This window comes from Crocodylus siamensis, chromosome 15, assembly GCF_052110815.1.
Source record: "Crocodylus siamensis isolate JL-2025a chromosome 15, ASM5211081v1, whole genome shotgun sequence".
NCBI lineage: Eukaryota > Metazoa > Chordata > Crocodylia > Crocodylidae > Crocodylus > Crocodylus siamensis.
The window spans coordinates 46,853,057-46,875,768 of NC_143409.1; the positions used below are offsets into that span (position 1 = coordinate 46,853,057).

The window sequence follows — 22,712 nt, forward strand, 5'->3', positions numbered from 1 at the left end:
TGCAACAGAAACTTAATTTAATCTTAATCTCCTTGTGGATAAAGGTTGGAAAGTAACTTGGCTTCAATCCTGGAAGGATCACTCTGGGGATTCGCACTTTCCCTGCTTGTACATACATCAGAGGAAGGTCCACCTGGGCCTACCATGGTTAGGATGCACCATTGTCGTAGGCAAAAGCACACCAGGTGGCCGTGGTACCAGCGTCCCATCCGGCCTGCTTTGACTTCCCAGTGAATGACCAGGTATACATCTGCAACTGGGTCTAATGGGGACAGTTGAAATCAGTTCAAAGCAGGGCATGCATGGTGTTACAGGCCTGATTTTTTTTTTTAAAGGAAATTTTTCCATGTCCCAAGCCAGATCAATAGGCCTGACTGAATGAAGCAGCCCGGGATCAGGGCTTCGACCCACAGGCTGCTTTGGCAGTTCGGCGTTGCCCCTGGGGCTGGCTTCTGAGGAGCTGCGCACACGCTGCTTAGGGACGAGGCTGCCCCTCCTGGTCCTCCACACGCGGCTGCTTCCCTGCCCCAGCAGCGGGAGGGGAGGGGAGGGGAGGCGGGTGGACGGTGCCTCAGGGGCGCCCAGTTGAACGAGCAGGAAACATGATGTCGCAAGCCACCAATCAGAGCGGGGGGGCTGCTGTCGAGGGGCATGGGGCTGGCTCGCCTGAAAAGCGGGAAAAGGAGCAGAGCTGCCGCTCCGCTTGCGCTCGGCCAGGCGCTGCTGCCGCCTCCCGCTGTGGGCCTCCCTCTGTGAGCCCAACCCGGGTGCCGCCATGAGGGCCGGCGGTGCACTCCTAGTGTGTGTCAGGATGGCCGAGTGGTCTAAGGCGCCAGACTCAAGGCGTTGCCTTCCCCCGGGTGTTCTGGTCTCCCTATGGAGGCGTGGGTTCAAATCCCACTTCTGACACAGCTCTTTTGTGCCCCGCCCACGCTGCTTGGAGGCCGGGCAGGCCCCGGGACCCCGCAGGGGGCGGGGGGAGACACCCATCTCAGTCGCAGGCCGGCGGGGGATGGGTTGTTTGCCTGAGGCTCGGGGGCCGCCGGCGGCCCCTTGGAAGTTGTTGTCATGTTAGCCCAATTTAATAGAAATGGAGGTCGGGGCGGAGGGGGCTTTCTGTTGCTCTCCAACGGTAGATGAGCAGCAGACATTTCTGAACCAGTAGAGGGCAGGGAATCCTCTGCTGGGGCGCCCTGCTGCCCTCCGCTCCTTTCATTTCTATTTGTAAACTCAAGGAGCGCTGAGCCCGCGCCGCATGCTTGGTGAGGCCTCTCTGTGCGGATGGCTGTAAGTTCCCTGGTGGTCTAGTGGTTAGGATTCGGCGCTCTCACCGCCGCGGCCCGGGTTCGATTCCCGGTCAGGGAAGCACCTTTTCTTCTGCCGCTCAAGCGGACAGGTTTTAAATAAGAAAACATTGCTTTTTTCCTGTTGCGCATTAGGCTTGGTATTGACGTCAACGTTGCGTTGCTCTTTTCAGGAAGGTACAGTAATCCTCCACCCCTGGCAAAGATGCAAACAACTGTAATTTAGATGGGGAGGGGGGAAGCAAGGGATTGTACACGGTGCCTAGAAGTTAATTCGTTTAACAGGCATTCATTAGCTTCATAGGCTGAGGTTCTTTGTGTAAATCTGATATTTCTTTATTAGACCAGCTCAAATACTTGGGAGAATTCTTTTTTTGCAAGCTTCAAAACTTTGCAACTTCTTTAATAGCTTAGAAGTCCCCGGGGGCTGATGGGGAGGGAGGAGGTGCAGTAGCATCTCCCACCTTTGATTCTTGCTCCACCCAAACTTTTAAACCAATCAACATAATATCTTTTGACTATTGTTGCCTAGTTTGCTGTATTTTTAAAAGTGAGCATATAATCTAGCAAATGTATTCACACCCCAATACTTTATTTTTGCTTTGAATAGTATAGGGGTAACCCCCTAGTAAATCTTCTGGTTTAACAGGAGGAAAATTTGTGTTGTAGGTGATGATGTATCATGCCACCCCTGCCAACCCTAACCCTACCGCTAATCCCCCATCCCCTTTGAAAATCCTAGATCCACCCATGGAAGTCCCCATCATTTTTTGTTTATTATTACACTAAATATTACTTTAAATTCATTATACACATAGTAATTTTACTTTTAATAAGTATTAGTAATGAAGATAATACTGATGGTTGGTACCTACATAACATAGTATCAAATGCCCTAATAAATGTATGCTCAGCTATAAAGAGGTAAGGTCATTTCACATGTTTAAGCCCCAATACTGCAAGTAAAAATACACCTGAGTAATTTTTGTGTATAAGTGATGCTGTGGGAGCTCTCGCATTCCTTCTGTGAAAAAATTACTCGCCTGTGTTTTTGGAAAACTAAAAAGTTAGTGATGCTTTTAGTAAAATTAGAGAACTTATACCATATATACTTATATTAGATATACTTCTGTTTACTTTAGTAAAATTAGATAACATATTTCAGAGGAGGCCCCACAGAATCAAATGTGAATAATTTTCATCAATTTCTGATGTTACTGAATAGAGAAAGAGGCTGAGAGGATAAACAACAAGATCACTTGAATCTTTCTGTCTCTTCACTATAACATCCTCAAAATGTTGGGCTAAAGCAGGTGCTCAGCGTCATAGCCAAAATCAAAATATTTGGGGCCGTATTTTGCTGCAGGAAGGTTTGTGTTGAAATCAGTTGGTCAAAACTGGGGAGTAAGGTCCTATTGAATATGTGGTAAGGACCACTGAATCTGAACCTTCATCACCTGTAGGATAGTTGGACCTATCCGTAACTTAATAGCCAAGCATCTGAGGGGCCTGAGGAAGCAGAAATAACCTTGAGCTGCACCTGAAAAAGGTTGATAGCTGAGTGGAGACAGGTATATGCTCACAAAAGACAGGTGAAGCATGGCACACTTGTTCTACAAATGCTATACTCTGAAATGGATGTAATATAGTTGCCTTAGTAGTGCCTGTATGAGGACAGCTCACTGACACATGCCCAATACCATGCTAAAGCGCCTATGGTATTCCCATTTCAGGGTGTGGTGTGAGTGGGGCATGGTTCCCTGTACTCCCTATAGTGGTCCTTTGATAGGATAGATATGCCCTAAGAAGCCAGATTGTCCAAGGAATGACTGATTTAGTGCTGTTGTGCATCTTCCCAATGGCCTTAATTTGCTAGGACAACACACAGAATGAAGCAATGCTCAAAGTGTTTGATGGGCAATCTTTCTACAAGCAAGGTTTGTTCATGGTGAGGTGCTGTGATTTTGCTGACAGGTCTGGGTATTAACCAACTCTCTGACAATTGGTTCAGGGACCTAGCCACCCTTCTTCAGGGGGAAAAGTCCTGTATATAGCTAGACATGGGATACAGCTTGCTCAGCACAGGCCTGCAATCGGTTTTATGTCTTCGATGGGTTGTGGATAAGATCCTACACTCAGATACAGACTGAGATGTGTAAACGGTAGGAAATCTGTTCCTGCAATTAGTAACTGCTTATCACAGCATTCAAAATGGAGTGAAGAGGGTTTAACTGCAGGTGAATAGCTGCTTATAACCGCTTTCTTCTGGAGAAAGTAATGGGTATGTGGAAAAAATGTATTTGTGTTTGTGCCCTTTGGTGTGTCACTCTCTTTTGACTTCTTTGAAATGGATGACAGAGGTCTAGGCCTATGAAGTTTGCTGCTTCCCATTGGATTTTTTTGCATTCAGAATACTGGCTGTGACAATAGGGTTGCCAAGTTGGACTGAAGATATTCTGGGCAATTTTTTTTCCAACGTGACATAATGTTATTAATTGAACTGTTCAACCTGTTCACAATATCCATCTCCCGGATTGCTTTCAATAGTCACGGGGAGATCGATGCCAATTCCAGTAGGGTTGTCTCTGGCCAATCTGGGAGGGTTGTCAACCCTATGTGCCAACCCTGCTATTTTTTCTGACTGGTTCTTTAGTTTCATTTTACAGGGAGAGCTTTATGAGGTGCTCCCTGTATTATTGCTGCACTGATGGTGGAAAGCCTGTGATTCTTTTCAGAGCAGGCATCATCAGCATGGCAGCCAAGGTTTCATAGGCTTATTTACCCTAGTGAAGACTTCAGGGTGGGTAGAGACCTGGCCCTTATTGAGCAGATTGGATTGTATGTGAAAGCCAATTGGATACAGATCCGTATTGGCAATGGTAAGGTAACACTGGAAGGAAGCAACCAAGATAAATAAAAGGGAACCATGGCCTTTTGCCCTCGATTTGTAATTGAACTTAATTCCTGGGTTATTTGACTAGACAGAGCAGAAATCAGTGACCGTTTATGTGTGTACTGGATTTGCCTGCACAATAGTTGATAACATCTGTGCATGAATTGTGTGTGTATCCTTTCAATTCCAACTGAAAGGGGAAGCTTATTTCTGGGAAGGCCTTTGCATCCCAACTACGAGATCCTTGAAAACTCACAAGCTCCATATTAAATTCTGATTCACCATACGCCCCCTTGTCATTCCCTAATGTAAAGGAAACACATAACACAGACAAAATGCGGCCAAAATTGTATTTTATTAGACTGCCAAGATGACTTTCATTTCCATCAGGAAAGCACCTCACAATCTTTTCAGCCCATTTATTCACAGATTTTGAATCAGTCTCGATAGTTTCTCTTTTACAGTGAGAGACCCTGATTCAAGTCCCTCCCATGGTGGAATCTCTCTCGTGAAGAATAGCTGTTTTCAAGGCAGGCCCCTCACCAAAGGGACAGCATGTAAACTTTATAATTGTCATCTGTAAGGCAGTTTCAGGTCTTGAAGAGATCTGTGTAGCTAGTTTGTGCTCCTCTCGCTTCTCCCCTCTTGGTCTTTCTTTCACCCCAGCCAGGCTGAGCTCTGGGGGAAGGGGAGGGATGGTTCTTTAATAAGACCTCCTAGAGACAGGGGCGGCTGAGTGCCTGACCCGTTTCTTTGGCATTACTTCCCGCAGAGCAGCTTGCATCTGTGTGGGGCCGATGGTGGGGCGCCGAGTCTGCTTCCTCAAGCGTTCGGCCTCCATGGACACTCTTTTGTAGATGTCATTCACAAAGCTGATCATCAGCCCTTTGGCTTTGTTTGATAAGAGCTTGTTATCTCGTTTCAGCTGTTTTAGCACCTTGTTGGAGTCATACTCATTGGAGGAGCTCTTCAACCCATGGCTGCTCCTCCTCTGCTTCAGTGCTGGCTTTCGTCTTATCTGGCTCCTTTGCGTGTGCTGGGACTTCCCCTGTTTGGTCTGGTGCCTCCTCCCATAGGATTTCCGTCTCCGTGGGTTCTGGGTCTTCTTCCTTCCTCTCTGGGCAGCAGCCATTGCTCAGTTCTGCTCTGCTCTGCTCAAGCCCTTGTCTGCAAATGCCACTGTCCTTCCCCCAGCTCTGTGTATATATAGTGGCGGGCATTCAAATGAGGGAACCCGCTTTGAGGCCAGTGATTGGCTGGCTGGAACAATGCCCAGTTAGACCCACTGTGATGATGGCTGTGCAGACCCTTGCACCTCATAATGGGTAACCATGGGCTATGCTCCTCTATGAGACAGAGGCAGCGGTAACATGTCAGCCACAGACTGGGGTGTGTTAGATGGATAAGTTTGTTTCTCCCACTCAGCTTCCCTATTGTCTTCCAGTTCAAGTCTTTTTGGGCAGCTGTTACCAGTCTCCTCACCTTTGACTCAACCGCTTGCGAAATGACTGGTACCAAGACATTATTGTGAAAAACACAATCAAATCAAGGCAGAAAAGCTCAGAGTCTGTTTGGGCCTCACCTTTTAAAAGTTTTCTGTGTAACTCTAAGGACTAAGAGGTTTTTAAAATCAAGCTGAGATTTTTCAGTCACTGCATTCCAGCCACTGGGCTCTAAATAAATTTCTAGCAATCATGAGATCCCTGAAAAAATGTTAAGGAGTTCACAATGCTATGATCACTTTCCTGTAAGGTATGTCTTTCTTTCTCATATGGCGGTAATCTATTTTCTGAGCATTTAAGAAATGACCACACTTTCCCTTATGCCAGCATAATGAGATGCTAAACTCAGGTGGACCTGTGACCCTGTCCTTAAAGATTATAAACTATTCTAGCTTCTCTCTGGTGTCAGAAAGACATGCAGTGTCACTGCACACAAGTCTTCAAAGGCCTAGAAAGAAAAAAACATGAAAAAGGGTGAAAGAAGAATACTCCAGCTTCCTCTACACCCCAGTAAATCCTCCATAGACATCAGTTTGGCATAAGATTTTTTTTTTTTATAGTTTGTGCCTGTGTATGTATACACACATGAATGCACACACATTCTCATACACACTGGGAGTGTCTACATGTGCATTTATGCCAGCTTAAATTTACTGCCCAGTAAATTACTGCCCAGTAAGCAGGACTAGGCTGGCATCTACATGTGCAGGCGTTAAAGCACATTAATGCTGTGTGTGGACTGACTTGGGACTGAAAGTTAGTCCCAAGTCAGTCTACGTATACAGTGTTACTGCACAGTAAGGTTTCTACACTTGTGTTACTGCACAGTAACTAATCAGGCATAAATTTAATACCTGCATGATGCAGGTATCAAATTTACACTCAAGTTGGCATAAGTTGCCATATTTACTGTGCAATCTGGATATGTGCGTAGATGTGCATCTGTGCTTTGCAGTAATTTTGGTAAATGAACATGTTGAGGAGTTCGTGACCCCTTGCGGAGCTGTTCCCAAAGACACAGAGTCGCTGTCAGTCTCAAAATTTATTCAGCATGCTGGGCACCCTGAGCAAGCTCAGAGGCCCTGAATAAAACTGTTAGAGGCGATTTATAGTTTACAGACAAGATGCGTGCGTAGGTGGGAATTTTCCACTGTGAAAGAAAACAAGATATCAGGTCAGTGTGAGAAAACTCTTAATTGTTTCAAACTGGTTTTTGGCTGCATGCTAACTAATAGGGATGGGGGCTACATTCTTGATTGTTTCAGACTTCAAGGCGACTAGGATTCACGTTATCAGCCTGTCCTTGAAGTACTGAGTCTGCTTTATAGTTAACTTCTACACTATTATTTATGGTCTTGTTAGTAAATTTCTACAAACACATGTAAATGCTCACCCCCCCCATCTATATCTATAACTCTCTATATACACCACCTTTCAGATACCTGCATATAGGTATAGATATATACATACACGTACACACACCAGCTTGCAGACATATGCACTATGTGTGTGTATGCATGTATTTCTTTAGCCTTTTAGTTTCTGAGCAAATGCTCTATACTTCAGTCATATTTTCAAATTTTTCTCTGCCATTAAGATAGAAATTCCTCCTTTAAAAAATAACCAATTCTTATAATCACATGCCTCTAGGACTTGGGAGGCTGTCACAAAAGCTGACCACTTGGAGTCCCTCTAGGATTAATCACCAAGGCATCCAGCAGGCTTGAAGGAGCACCAAGCCGGGAAGGCAGCTTTCTACCACTGCATGCCGCTGCCTTTTGCTCAATGCCCTGATTTGGAGCCCAGCATGCTTTGCTTGCAGGCACAGCACTTGAACACCAAGGGCAGGAGGCGCAGCCCAGAGCCTCAGGTAGGTGGCAGTGTATGTCTGAACCAACTGTGCTGGGTTGCTCCCCAGTGCAGTGGAAGCAGCCTGCTGGCTTGTCTGTGCAGTCTGCCTTCTTTTTCAGCTCAAACACAGGGATGGGGACTAGAACTAATCTAGAACACATCTACAACTCTTCAACCAGCACAGAAGTTAAAGTAGATATGTCTAGGGAGAATCATATAACACCCATGTCAGGATGGCCGAGTGGTCTAAGGCGCCAGACTCAAGGCTCTGTCTTCCCTCTCCTGGGTGTTCTGGTCTCCATATGGAGGCGTGGGTTCAAATCCCACTTCTGACATGCCTTTTTCTTCCCTTTATTAAACAGACCGTTACCATTTTCTCTTTCAGGAAGGAAACATTAGTTACGCTGTGGCAAACCCAGGGGAACACACACAAGACCTACATTTGTCTCTTCTCCCTTTTCTTCTTCTTTTTGTGTGTGCTTCTTTTCTTTCTTTTTTTTTCTGCGGGAAGAGGTGTTTTGGAGAGGAATTGCCAACATTTTTTCCTGATGAAAAATATATGGATACAGTTATTAAAACAACACTCTAAGTATTATTAAATCGATTGCTATTATTACTAATGTAATTCCATACTTTTATGACATAAACACTTGGTGTTATTAACAGAAGGTGCATCGAAGTATGATTAAATCAACTGTTATTATTTATAACATAATTACATAGTTTTAGGACCATAAACACTTCGTATTATTAACATAAGCTATAATGCAACTAAATGTTATTATTAGAAGGCTGTATTATTAAAAAGTCAATATTAACAGTAAATCATTCAATGTTAATTTTACAGTTAAAATAACATGTAACTTTTGTTTCCCTTGGGACATGATATATCTGGGAAACATATCTCAGGATTTTCATTTTTAAGTGAATAAAGGTTTTGGTCAGCACAGTAAATCTTAATGATTTAGGATGAAGCCAGTGATATCAGAAAAGGATTTATTTTGTGGCAGTGAGGAAGTCCATTGCCATTTTTTCATCCTCTGCTGTTTCTACAAGGAAGTACAGAGAACCTCTCCCAGATCAGAAAAATGTCACACCATCTACAGCACGTCTGCTTAAACTAGCATAAAGAAGCAGTTGGGCTTTTTTGCTCTTGTTTTTAGGGCCCCTGTTTGACTTCTAGGTAGGGGAGGGAAAATGTCATATTCATAGTTTTAAAGGAAAAAAATATGGTACTTTGCCTAAATCTATTAAATATTTGCTCTTAAGATGCAAACAGTAATGTATTTCACAGGCCATTCAGCTGGAGAAGAAAATAGTGTAATAAAAAAGTTGTAATTATACGTTACCCAATGGGGTAGCAGTTTCAGTTTTTTAGGGTCTGATTCTGCAAGCACCTGTGAACAGGTGTAACTCTTCATGCAAAAATAAGACTAACCAGGTGTATATGATACAGCGGCTCTTACACATCTCTTTTCATCAATACATCTCAAAGTGCTTTACATTCAAATTCAGCATCCCATTTCTTATGCAAGAGTTTGGGCAGTGACTTGCCCATTGTCTCTTAGCAGGTCAGGAAGGGAACCAGGAAAAGACCAAAGTTTTCTTAAGTACCAATCCAGTGCTCTGTCCTCCACCCAGGACCACCCACATCAGCCATTCAAGAATCATCAGTGATGCCGCCCCAGAATAATGGAGATCACAAGAAGTTTCAGAAGAATAAATATCGGCTCTTTTTAAGTGCCTGGTGTTTGGAGGCTCTCCGGGGCCAAGTTTCCAAGGATTTCTCTTCCTGAGAAAAGCTAGACATTTTTAAAGAGAAATTGAATTTTTAATATAATCTCAAGGCTTTAGAATCTAGAATTGAAAGAAAGCATAAAATAACACGAGACTTATGATGTAATTGTAAAAGTTGGTGATATCATGAAAGTCTTTACAAGAACTTGGTATTAACAGACATTTGAATGGGGAGGTTTATTTAGTCAGGGATGAGCCTGCGTTGAGCACAGGCCTGGACTAGATGATCTTATGAAGTCCCATCCAGCCTTACTTTCCTATGGCCACATCTGCATAAGACACTGACTGCACACTTGTTACTGTGCAGGTATTTAGTACTTGTATTAGCAGTGCTAAATGACGGCACATTAATCCATGGTACTGTGCAATAGTGCTGACAAATGGCTTTTTTGTGACCCCTGACTGCGCAGTAGTCTTGGGCTACTGTACAGTCAGTGTCTTGTGTAGATGTGCCCTATCATTCCTATGATTAACAAGAGATAAACAAATGTCTTGTATGTATGTGCTCTCCTAGATTTAATCAGTTTTAAAAGTGCAGAGAAGTAGTTTATATTTGCTGTGCTAGAGAAAAGGGAGCCAGTAGAGGAGGGTGCAAAATGAAGAGAGACCTGGTCAAAGTGAGACTCAAGGGAAATGATTTTTGCAATACCCTTCTGGAGGGATATGAGTGGTTCAGGAGTCTAGTTATCAAGGATAGAGAGAAAGCTGCAGTACATGAGGTGAGCCATAATGAGAGACTGGGTGAGTCTTAGCTATGTGGGTGGACTGCTTATGCAAGTACTAAGTGACTGCACAGTAACAACTGCAAAGTCTGCTGCTCATGTAGACATGGCCACTGTTTATAAGACTGTATAAAGCAGGACACATTTTTTCAGTTGCTCTGGATTATCTCACATGATGATGCACATGATTTTACTTTCACCACGATGATGTCAGGGTTGGAAATTCTTGACATCTTTGTTTAGATCTGAAAAAAAAAATTGTACAAAAAGGAAAATCCCTCAATGGGGTTGTGGCTGGTTAAGAGACACAAGTCTTTACTAACAGAAGGCTAGAGGAACCTACAGAGGAACTGAAAGTGTCTACAAAAGAGGCGTACGCCAAATGCTTATGTTCCACTGGTGTAATGAAAAATGGACATTCTTAGGGGCAGCATGGTACCCTGAGGAATCAGGCCCACATTATTATAAGGAAAATTATTATTTGTTTTTGTTATGAGTTTATGTAGGGTCAGATTCAAGTCCACCTATTAGGTGTCTATGGGTATTTAGAAACGTCAGTGAGATTCTATTCCACCCTATTCAAGTTCCCCAAATCCATTAATTAATCCAGTTTTGTAAACCAATGCAGTTTTAGCCTTGACACCAAGTTGCAAAGAAGGTAAACAAAAAGTGAACAGACTTATCTACCTTTTGCATTAACTGTTTTTCAGGAACTTAAGCAGGATGGAATAGGATCCCACTTAGGGCAAAATTTTATTTCCCTTTTTACATCTAAATGGCAGTTCTTCAGCTGCATAAGTGGCATTTTTGACACTTACATTAACACAGCTAGTCCCCCTGTATTATGGACATGTAAAAATATTCATGCATACACTGAACTTATGCAGCTGGCTATGAATTGACCTAACATGTACATGGTTATGTATGTGCCTCCATTCTGGACATGTACCTATTTCTAATTCACGAAGATTTAGCTGGCTAGAAGTCCATGGCTAGTGGGTGTTAGACTCAGGAGGAGGAGGAGAAGGGTCCTCCCATGTTTTTGTTCAAATAGCTGAGGAATAGGAGTGGGGTCAAGTGTAGGGCCAGGAAAGAGCAGCTGTACTTAAAGGTATCTCATCTAGCTCAATGAGTTACTTATCATGTTAAAAAAGAGGGGGCTTTGGGCTCTAGTCTCAACTGTAGCTCTAGTTTGGGCAGAATCTTTTGCACTTTTCAGCCAATGACTAATTAAATATAAGGATCAGTAGTTCAACCTCAAAAGGAGCACCAGAGAGGGACATCTGTGTATTCTGTGCCTTGTGGCTTGGAGGTTAGCATGCTATGCTGCAAATCAGGGAGACACAGGGTCAAAAAACACCCTCTGGGTGAGGGGAGCCATTATGTAAGTCTCTTGGTGAGTATTACTCAGCTATTGGGTAGCTGTAACGCAAAAAGCTATCCTGTCTCCCCTCTGATACCTATTTGGGATTTACACTCAGGAATGTATATAGCTTTGCTGTGAGTGCTCAGTTTCCATGTGCACCACTGCACATCTCTGCTGTAAAGCGCTGACCAAAAACTTCAGCTTAGATGTATAAAGAGAAATACATTTCTCCCTTGGGTTTCTTATGTATCTAACAGGTAGAATAGAATCTGGAGTATAACCTCTTCACTGGAGCCTGTGATTTCTTGTAGAAGTAGAGAAAATGAAAGGATTTGCAGTAGGAAGTTTTCTTGTGGCTAAAAAAATAAACACTATTGCAACATATAAAAATATCCCAGTCAAGTGAAATTCCGAGAACATGGGTCCTTGCACGAACACATTAAGAACACATGCCCTTGCAAGAAATTTAGGGTTAACCCTCCCTCAGACTGCAGTGTATCTTGAACATTTAGAAACCTGGGAAATGCCAAATGAAGGTTTCACTTCTTAAGTGAAGCAAGCAGATGATTCCCTTCACTTAATTACTAGATTTGTTGATCACGGAATGAGTAGAAGAGATGGCAAATATTTTGGAGAACAAACCTAATAAGGTTTGTCTACCCAGGAAAGTTACACCCGTAGGGCATGTCCACATGCATACTTTACTGTGCACTAGACTATTTTGCCTTGCAGGAAATTATCTCCATCTGGTAAAACTGCTAAAACATTTCCATTGAGGCTAGCTCTTGGCCCCATAAGACCATTCTGATTCATACCACTTTAGGGAAGGTGACTCAGTAATGTAAGGCCAAGGGTACGCTCAGTGGAAGCCTTGGCTGCTTGACTTATACATATATATCTGTATCACCAAACAATTCCCAGTTTATCAGTTATGTTAATAAAACTGGCCTTGTTCTGGTGTTAAGCCAGTTCCCTGACCTTTCATGAACTGTGTCAGCCTGAGCACAGTTATGCTGGTAAGAGGTATCTATGCTAGGGCATATGCTGACGCAGATCAGTTGCTAAATGAGCCACAGCCCAGCAGATAAAGCTACACTGGCAAATATTTCTACTCTAATCCTTGCCTAATAGCACCAGGACTAAAGGACCTTTCTGAGCTAACAGTCTTCCCAAGGTCTTCTGGAGGCTCTGCAATCCTAAACAGTGCTAGAGCTCTATGAAAATGGAGAGAAGGCTGCTTTGATTTCCTCAGCCTCTCCATCCAGCAGCTTACCTGCTAATTTTAGGAGATATACAGGCATCTGTCTGGATTCAAGAAGGACATTTCATAGAGTCATAGAGCAGTAGTACTGGAAGGGACCTCCAGAAATCATCTAGTTTAACCCCCTGCCTGAGGCAGAATCATCCCTATCCAAACCATCCCATACAAATCCATAATCTAACCTCTTACTAAAACTACCATGAATCCTGGCACAACACAAGACATAATGGCCTAACCTGGCACAGGTAAAGCAGGGGGACCATGGCAGCCAGTGTCCTGCTTCTGTCTTACCATATGCTCAAGAGATCTCAGGAAGGGGGCCATGCCCCCTGCTACAGAGGAGCGGAAACCCTCCCACAGTCCATACCAGTATGACCCTGGAGTAAAATTATTCCTTTCTGACCCCAGGTATGGTGATTGGGCCAATCCTGAATAGAGGGGCATGTATAACCAGGTATTTCCATCTTTCTCTCTCCCCCTGCCTAATTTCTCCATTTTCTCAGCCTTGTCACTAAGAAGCTAACATTAGTTTATATATTTCTAAATTCATTAGTGTATAAAATTCTAAAACAGGAATCCCATGACATAGACTTTTGCATTTTCTTACAGATTTGACTCAATCAATCCAGTCTTCTGTCTTTCTACACTCATCAACCACTCAGCACCACCTCAGCCTGAAAATTGACTGCATCCACAAAGTGCTCCACCAGCTGCAGATGGGTGGATGTCAGAGACCTTTTTATTCTGTGGGTTGAGACAGTCACTCAACCGTACCTCACAGAAAGCCATGCGAACCAGGCTATATTCAAGAGGGCCATGGTGAGGATTGTAGCTTGTGGCCGTAACCGGGACTGGCATCAGTGCCATACTAAGTTGCTGGAGGTTCAGTACAAAACAGCATGGGACACCAACCGTGTTTTGGGTGCTCATGGAATGACATGCCTACTTTTATAAGATAAACTTTCATGGATCCTTGCTGGGGATGACTCCACTGAGCCCTGCTTTGTTGCTGAAAGTGGAGTTAATCCAGAGCCACCCAATGTCAGTGATGGACAGATCTGGAGAACTTGTGCAGGAGCCCTGGCCTACTGTGCAGTTACAGGAAGGTCAGGAGCAAAATGGTGAATCCCCTGCTCCTGTATGGGACTGTCCTGCTGGAGATATACCAGCAGGGACAGGACAGCACTGAGGGCGATAACCTTGGAGAGAGAAACCCAGCCATCCTGGCAGCTTCTCACCCATCTATCCTCCATCATCACAAATGCCTGTTACCATCCTCCTGTAACACTTCTGCCAGGCCCTGGATGGCAGTACAAGGGCTGGGTTTAAATTTGGGGGTTTGGGTTGGAACCCGCACCTACAAACCTGGGAAAAATGACCTCTACTGGTAAAAGAACAACTTCCCCACTCACAAGCAATCCATTATTGAACAGAGAATAAAAGTTTATTAAAGGAAAATGAGGACAACAACATCTTATTAAACACTCCAAAATATCAAACACCCCAACTGTCAAACACCCCAAATCATCCTTAGTCTCACTGGTGATACATAAGGGGTGCACGTGGGCGAGATTGGCCGTGCACCCTCTGCAAGCACCAGCCGCAAAACTGGAAGTGCTGGCAAAAGTGCACTTCCAGTTTCACCGCTGGCTTGGCAATGGGTTGCTGGGGGACCCCTCCCGCTGGTTGGCGCTTGGCCTCTGGGGGAATCCGCGTGGTCATCAATTGGCTGCTGGGCTCCCCCTTCCCCCATAGTCGGCAATCTGGTGCCCCCTTGGGAGGTACCAGTCACCCATGCTTAGTCTCTTAATCCAGTCTTTGTCTGAAACTGCCCTTTCCCTAGGAGTTGCTACCTTGCCCAGTCCAGGAGGGAGAGGTATCTTCCTTAGGCTCTCTCTGGTGCAGATCATGTCACTGGCTACCACTCCTGGGTCACTGCCACTGCACCATCAAAGGTCAATGAGGAGGTGTGCCGCCTGCTGTCACTCTTTTTGGGGTTGCGCTGCCTGCTTCTTGGTGTCTCGTGTACCACAGCACCAATCCGAGTCACGGCAGCTCCTTGTTGGGTTATCAAAGGAACCTTAACTCTTCTGATCCTGACTTTTTCATCAGTAGATCAGGCCGTTTAACACCTTCAAACCCCACCCTGCTTGCTTGCTGCTCAGAGATTGCAGCTCTTCATTTTGCAAACAGAATAGTTCCAGCTGTGTTCCAAACCAGGGAATTTTACCAGCCTCCGCAAAATTACCCGTAACAGGTAGCTCCATTTGGGAATCTCTCCTGGCCTTACATTTAGTCTCTTAGGATACAGGTCAGGGAATAGGCCCAAACAGGTCCCTAAGCTTTTGAACACACAGACCAAATGTTAGAACATGTACAGGAGAGCTGAGTTGTGTTATCACAACACATCATCAAACATCCATATGTAAGCAGGGTTACACTCCCAAAATGCCAAAAAAATATGCTAATGCCAAAGCTAGCTTGGAGCCAGGTCTGTGGGTTTGCTGGACCCACACGTGTCTACTAGCTGATTTCTGGTACCCACAGAGGCCAGGCCTCAAGTGCTGCAGGGCCTGTTAGAGGGCGAATAGAGGGCAGGGACATGGCAGGGACCTTGGGAGGGGTCTAGGCACCTTGGGAGTGGGGTGCTACTATTTTTTCATCTTTTGTATGTTAGGGCTGTGGAAAGTTAGCCAAACTTACTGTGGTCACAGGGGAAGAGGAAGTGTGTTGCGGGGATACTGTCTTTAGGTGGATTGTGGAGTTAGCACTTCTCCCATCCAGCCCATTCACACCAAATAGGTGGTAAAGAAGGGGGTGCCTTTTAGGGGAGGGGAAACAATGAAAAACCCTCTGGGAAGTTCTGAGAATTTTCCACTCTCGGAAAACACCCAACCTGGGTTAATTTCCTAGACAGCCACACCTGATCTGAGTATCTGTCTGATGACCTATGTCCCGGCTAGTGACATGTTTGGCTTCCTGATTAGCTGCTGGGAGATCACTCTTCCCATTTAGTCCCAGCTGTGACAGTAATCTCCAGACCCCAGTCATGGGAGTAGTCAGTAAGTTGGGTCACCAAGAAGTGGGGAACAAATGGTTAATTCCTTCAGCACAGTGCTGCTCACACTGTGAGCAAAATATGTTCTCCCTGTCCTGGGTGGCACCAGAACAGAGTTCTTGTAAACTCTGGAATTGTGGACTTTGCTTCACCACCCAGTGGTCACAGGGGTGAATCATCCTCCACTCCTGCATGATGGAGAAGTAGCTCTTGCCACTAATGTACCCTGAGCCATGGTGCAGTAGGTGTATCATGGGAATGTGGGTGCCATTGATGGCCTTATGGGAGTGTGGAAAGCCCATCTAAGAAAATCCACTTCTAACCTACTACAGCAGGAGTGGGCAATCATTTTGGACGGAGGGCCGCTTACTGAGTTTTGGCAAGCCATTGAGGTCCACATGACAGGCAGCCAGGGGCAGATAAATATTAATTTTCAAAAATTTTTAGGGGCCCCGTGGGTCAGATAGAATGGGCTGGCAGGCCACATCTGGCCCGCAGGCTGTATTTTGCCCACTGCTGTCCTACTGGATGGAGAAGTAGAGGAAACATGGTGCCAGCACATTCTGGATGTCTCTTGGATTGCTGATTTGGATGTCATCCTTCCCATGCTATGTAGCTAATGATGGACCAGAGGCTGTGGTGGTTGCCAGCTTTCAGGTAGCAACTGTCAACCAGTTCTCCATGGTCACTTGCCACCTCACGCTGCTAATTTGCCTGTGGAGTGATAGGGTCATCTTCTTAGCAGAGATCACCACCAATGTAGCCCTAATCATCCTGAAGCTCTGCTGCCACTGCATTGTCCCAGCAGGCCAGGCCTATCCATTTCCATTTGTCACTGCTTGTGTCTCTGGTCCAGAGGTTGCAGCATGCAGTTTGCAAGTGGATCCAAAGACAGTTGTCCTCCGTGGAGACCCTTATTCCTTCTTCCTCAGTGTGGCAGCGAGACACCCCCACAGGCTTCTGAAGGGGAGCGGGCAGTCCCCACAGGCCCCAAGCCACATGAGCAGCCCCCCCATGGGGGAAACTCACCTCCAGGGGCTCAGCCAGAGCAGAAGCCGTGGCCGCATGAGCCAACGTTATGCCGGCTGTTTAATCAGCTGTTCCCCAGGTGGAGGAAAAGCTGAGCCAATTGCGGTGGTCGTTCCAGCTAACACAGGCCATTCAGGCTATAGGGCAAGTGCTGGAAGTGCAACAGCTGCAGGGGGCATACCAGCAAGAATGGATGCAGTGTAATGCCACCCTATTCAAGAAGCTGTATGTGACATGGGAAGATGATCCCGAGGTGTATATAGAAGCATTTGAGAGGACCGCTATCCAGATGGGGCTGGATTGCAGTCAGTGGGGCCACCAGTTAGGCGCCTTGCTGATTGATCAAGCCCGAGCTGCCTATCAGGCCCTGTCAAGGGAGGATGCATGAGATTATGATACTGTGAAGGCAGTGATCCTTTACAGACTAGAGATTTTCCCAGAAAGTTACAGACATGCAGTCCAAGCATGAAAGCCAAAAGAAGCTAAGTGGCCTGTGGCTTGCTACAGTACCTTTGGGGTACGCTTAACAAATGGCTACCGGCTGGCCGGTTTGACTGAGAGGGGGTCATTGACCAGGTCTTATTAGAACAATTTCTGTGGGACCTGGAAGAAGACACCCAGGGGTGGGTACAGAGACACCAACCCTGGACCAGTGAGGAGGCCCTCCACCTGGGTGAGGCCTTTGCAAGCTCAGAAAATGAGAGGGGGTATGGGAAGGTCCCCAGGCCCCAAAGGAGAGCCTGGCCAGTGAAAGGGAAAGGTGGCCCGGTATATGGAAAGGGGCATCAAGTGGTGTTGTGTGCTATCAGTATGGATGAACTGGGCATATTGCCAGGGAATGTGAGTTGGGCCTGAGTGAGTTGGGCCATGGGCCAGCTGTGTCCACTCTGCCCCGCGAGAGGGGAAAAGAGACAGAGGGAGGGGAGCCCATGGACTGTAGCTTTGCATTCGTCACATGTGAGGGAGGATGGGACCTCCTCCTTGTTACCATCTGGGTGCTGTTACAGGTCATCAGGGAAGAATATTGGGAATGACCGGTGGGGTTAGGAACATCTGTGGAAAGATACTGGCAAGAACTGCAGGTCCAGATCAACAAGGCACAGCAGATCGCTGGCCAAAATTTGAGAGCCGCCCAAGAACAAGAGGCCCAATATAATAGGAAGCAAAGAACCCAGACATTCTATCCAGGGGATATGATTTTGGTTTTGCTTCTGCCATCCTCGAGCAAGCACTTCACAATGTGGCAAGGCCCGTTTAGAGTAGTCCGTCAAGTAGGGCTGGTGGATTACGAAGTGCTCAACCAGGACACCACTGGGAGTGTCAAATTTATCATGTGAACTCCTTAAGGAATGGAAGACCCCACAGGGCTGGATGGTGCAAGAAGAAGAGGTGGGGGAAGAACTGGGACCTCTCTATCCATAGTTAAGTGAATCCATGATGAAGGATTCAGTGCAAATGGGAGAAGATCTGGATAGCAAACAATGACAGGAGATGTTGGAACTAATAGAGGCCTTCTGGGCAGCGTTCTAGGAAACCCCGGGGTGAGTGTGGGGAATTGAATACAAAATTAGAACCCCTCCCGGTGTGCTGGTCAGGGAAAGGTGGAGGCCTATACCCCAACAATGGCAACAGGAAATACAGCAGGAGATAGAGAAAACGCAAAGACAGGGAATTATACGGCCATCCCAGAGCTCTTGGCATAGCCCCATTGTACCAGTGGCCAAACCCAATGGTTCACTGTGCTTGTGCATAGACTTCAGGAAGTTAAGCGCTTTAACAACTTTTGACACCTTCCCCATGCCGCATATTACCGACCTCATTGAGAGGATTTGCAAAGCCTGGTACATATCTACCCTCAACCTTGCCAAAGGGTACTGGCAAATCCTGATGCATCCCGCAGATAGCGTCAAGACTGCTTTTAGGATCCCTCGGGGCTTATTTGAGTTTATACGGATGCCCTTTGGGCCGAATGGTGCAGCAGCCACCTTTCAGAGGCTGATGGATACCCTGCTTGCACCGCACACTTTGTATGCAGCAGCATATATAAACAACATCATCATCTTCACTCCCAGTTGGCACCAGCACCTTAAGGCCCTGAGGGCAATCCTGAGAGAACTTTGAGCAGTGGGTTCAACCGCCAATCTCAGTAAGCGCAAGCTAGCAGGACAAGAGATGGCGTACCTAGGGTTTTGGGTAGGTCGGGGAGCAATACGCCCCCTGGCAGACAAGGTCGAGGCCATCTGATGATTCCAGGAACCATGAGCTATGCTCCTTCTTGGGACTCATCAATTATTACCAGCGATTCATACCACATTTTGCAGGCCTCTCTGCACCCCTCACAAATGCACTTAAAGGGGGACCAGCAGCGGTGCTAAAATGGATGCCAGAAATGAGAGAGAGCTTCAAGGAACTGAAGGAGGTGATACTTCGCGATGTCGTGGTACAAACCCCTGATTTTGATGCCCCTTTTATATTACAGACAGATGCATCAGACAATGCCCTAGAGGTGGTATTACTACAAAGATGTGGGGAAGATGAGTGCCTGGTTGCCTTTGCCAGTCATAAGCTCAACCGCACCAAAACCAGGTATGCCATGGTCGAGGGGGAGTGCCTGGCAATTTGCTGGGCAATAGAGTATTTTAAGTATTACTTGATAGGACAAGAATTCCTGGTGGTGACAGAACACGCCCCACTGCAATGGCTACCCAGGAAACAAAGCAAAAATGCCTGTATTACTTGCTGGGCAGGAGAGACAATTGAGTCCCCTGTAGGAGGCTGGGAGGAAGGAGGCAATCCCACACCCCTCTCCTCTCCAGCAGTCTTTTTTTTTTGACAGAAAAAGAGCAAAACAGAAGCATCCTGCCCATAGGCGCTGAAGAAGGTGCCAGCCTACTCGAGCCCAGCTTGCCAGTCTCTGCAGCAGAAATGCTACCTCTTGAGGCAGCCTGACTGGTCCCAACAGGACCCACGCTGTTGCAGGTTACCCCTGGGCAAACAGGGGTCGACTGAGCATGATCAAACAACACAGGTGGCACCCATCCAGTTGGTGAGTGGATGGGGTGTAGGGAAGGCGGAGCTCCATGGAAAATCATGCCCGCACTGTGAGTACTACCATCCCTGGGGAACCCCCAGGAAGAAGATCTCCACTGAACCCTCCCTTTATCCAATAACACCAAGTCGTGGCAGATGAGTTTAGGGGAGGGGCCCCATGCCAGATGGATAGTACACCACTCAAAGAAGCCCCACTTAAGACGCCTTTCATCATACTCAGGAATGTAGCTCCTGGACATAGTGAGCATATAGTACACTACAAGGAGATGCCTTTTGAGTTTTAGCATCCTTTTTCTTCCATTTGTGATGTCACAGCATGACAAGATAGAAGCAGATGGAAAGCAGGAACAGGTTGTCTCTCTCCTGTAAGCAGGGAAGCAGAGCCAGTATTTCATATGGCTCTGCTGTACATGCCTGGGTATGGGTCCATTATGCTTCCACTGTGAAAGCGATGTACATGACACTGGTGTGTCTTCCCAATGTGAAGCTGAGCAACTCTACAGTGGTCTGAGGCCATGACCCTGGAGGTCAGTTTCCATAAAGGCTGTGCTTCTACCCCTTGGCTGTCCTAAGAAGCCTTGGGGGATCATGGTGATAGGCCAAGAGGCATGCTGGGATGCCGTTAATTAGGCCACTGGCTGTAGAACACCAAAAATAACATCACCTCCAGTACATTATGAAGCACTTCAGTTGAGAGGTCCCTGTACATACAGTACTGAAGCACTCCAAATTTGAAGCACTTCAACTTAGAGTGGTATTTTTGAAGCCCTTCACATATGTCCATAACCTTAGATCCCTGGAATTATTAGATGTTTCTATTTCATCCTGATAAGTGCTCTAAAGCTCTTTGGAGCATGCTCAGAAGTGATTGAGTTCAAAGTGATGGAGTTCAGGGCTGCTTAGCTCTAGACTGAGCTTGACAAACTTCTGCTTAAGTCTCCAATCTGTTAAATGACCACAGGGGTCATCTAAGATCACTTTAACTTTTTAATCGCACCACAGTGGTGATACTCCCTACCTTCTGTCCAGTGACCTAGTAGTTAGAACACTCACCCAGGCTGTGGGAGACCTGGGTAAGGGGATTTGAACCCAAATTTCCATTTACAAGCAGATTATCCTGAATACCAGGGTACAGAATAATTTGCTATGGGGTGGTGGTGGGGATTAGGGAAGGAAACACTCTCCATTGGGGTGGTGGTGGGGATTAGGGAAGGAAACACTCTCCATCCTCCTGATAAGGTTGGGCCACTGGGTAAAAAGGTCAGTGACTCTTGCATCATAGGATCAGAAGAATAAGCAAGAAGACACATGATTTTATAATTCAGCAAGGAGAGCTCTGCCTTGAAAGGGGAAGTCCTGGATTAAAGTCCTACTTCAAGCAATGTTTATGCCTTGTGTATTAAACTGTTAGAAATGACAAATTATCCCAACAGCAGCAACTGGAACTCAAGTCTTTCCCTCCGCCCCAGGAGATTGCCTTCAACACCAGATTGTCAAGGCAATAGAGGCATACCTTTCCCTGCTTTCTGTCTTTCTGGTCCCTGGGAATCTTGCATTCTTTCCTGACCTTTGGTGTAGTTTCAACAGATGGCCACAACCAGACTATTTTATCGCTTATTGGTTATGAAGGTGGGAGATGTTTCTGAGTCCCCTCAGGCTGAGAAGGGACAATCACTCAGGTATCCCACTTTCTGGCTGAGTGCTTTACCCACTGTGGCATTGTGTGCAAAAAGTGGTCACCCCCCTGTGGCCATGTTTGTGACCTAGAGTGGGCTTGGAGAGTTATGCTTTGTACAGAAATCAGTGCTGCTTTTGATCAGTGATAGATACCTCCCCTCTGCGCATTCTGGATTCTGACATGATGAAGGTGCTTAATGTGTATCTCTGAGTGAGACGTGAAAGACCTGGAGAAGGCTGGGAACTCAGGCACAGCCTCCTGCCTTCTAAAAGAACTGGGGTTCCATAGGCAACCTAAAGACCAGTGGCAATCCCTGGTGGTTTGGAGGAGAAGCAATAACCCCTGGAGGTGGTGGAGGAATGGTGGTAACCCTTGGAGGCAGTGACTGGAGCAGCAATTCCCAGCAATCTTTGGCAGCCCCCTCAGTATCAGAGGGTAGAAATAGACATCACCTTTGTGCCGCCATAACATTTTTTATGGCAGCACAAAAGTTAAGCAATGTCCCTATCCCTTGTCGCACCGCAGAAGCCCCACATTTGTGGCTACAACATAGGGGACATGTCTACATATGCAATTAATGTGGAGTAATAAATTCTGGAGTTCATTGCTCCTGGGGTGCACCATTTGAACATGTGCCCAGGAGCAATAAAGTCAGAAGCATTACACTCCAGAGTGTTTGAACTTGTGCCCAGGAGTGCAGCATGTTGACCTGCATTGGAGCAGCCCTGGCTGGCAGGAGGCCCAGGGGGTCAGCCTGCCAGGCCACGCTGATCATCCTGGTTCAGTGTGCTGTGGAGCGGCTGATTGGGGCATGAAGGTACTTCAGTGTGAGGCTAGCTGGCAGGCAGAAGTGTGCTGCAGCAGAATGTTTTACTCCACAGCAGGATAGTACTTGTGTTTACAATTACTATCATGCTGCAGAGTAAATTAGTTTACTAATGCCTAATAGATGGGCAGGTGTAGATGCCAAAACATTTACCGCGCAGCTAATTAGTTCACTGCAAAGTAAACATCTCGTGTAGATGTGCCTAGGTGGTATCAATTTGTGCTGCTTTAGTGCGACAGACACTTGTTGGATTTATGGCAAGAGAGCTCAGCCAGCCAGGAAGCAGCCTGTGCTCTCCAGATCTGATGAAGAGAGCCTTGCATTCACAAGCTTGTCTAACTCTATCCCAACTATACAGTTAGTCCAATAAAATA

The 22,712-nt window shown here is 46.1% G+C and overlaps 3 non-coding genes across 3 annotated transcripts; all 3 read left to right on the top strand.

Moving 5' to 3' along the window:
- The first annotated feature begins 805 nt into the window (after window positions 1–805).
- On the top strand, window positions 806–909 carry TRNAL-CAA (transfer RNA leucine (anticodon CAA)). The gene is made up of 2 exons: window positions 806–843; window positions 864–909. It is a non-coding gene; the product is annotated as a tRNA-Leu (tRNA).
- A 384-nt stretch (window positions 910–1,293) lies between these two features.
- Window positions 1,294–1,365, top strand: TRNAE-CUC (transfer RNA glutamic acid (anticodon CUC)). Its single transcript has one exon. It is a non-coding gene; the product is annotated as a tRNA-Glu (tRNA).
- Window positions 1,366–7,777: 6,412 nt separating this feature from the next.
- TRNAL-CAA (transfer RNA leucine (anticodon CAA)) lies at window positions 7,778–7,885 on the top strand. The gene is made up of 2 exons: window positions 7,778–7,815; window positions 7,840–7,885. It is a non-coding gene; the product is annotated as a tRNA-Leu (tRNA).
- Window positions 7,886–22,712: the final 14,827 nt, after the last annotated feature.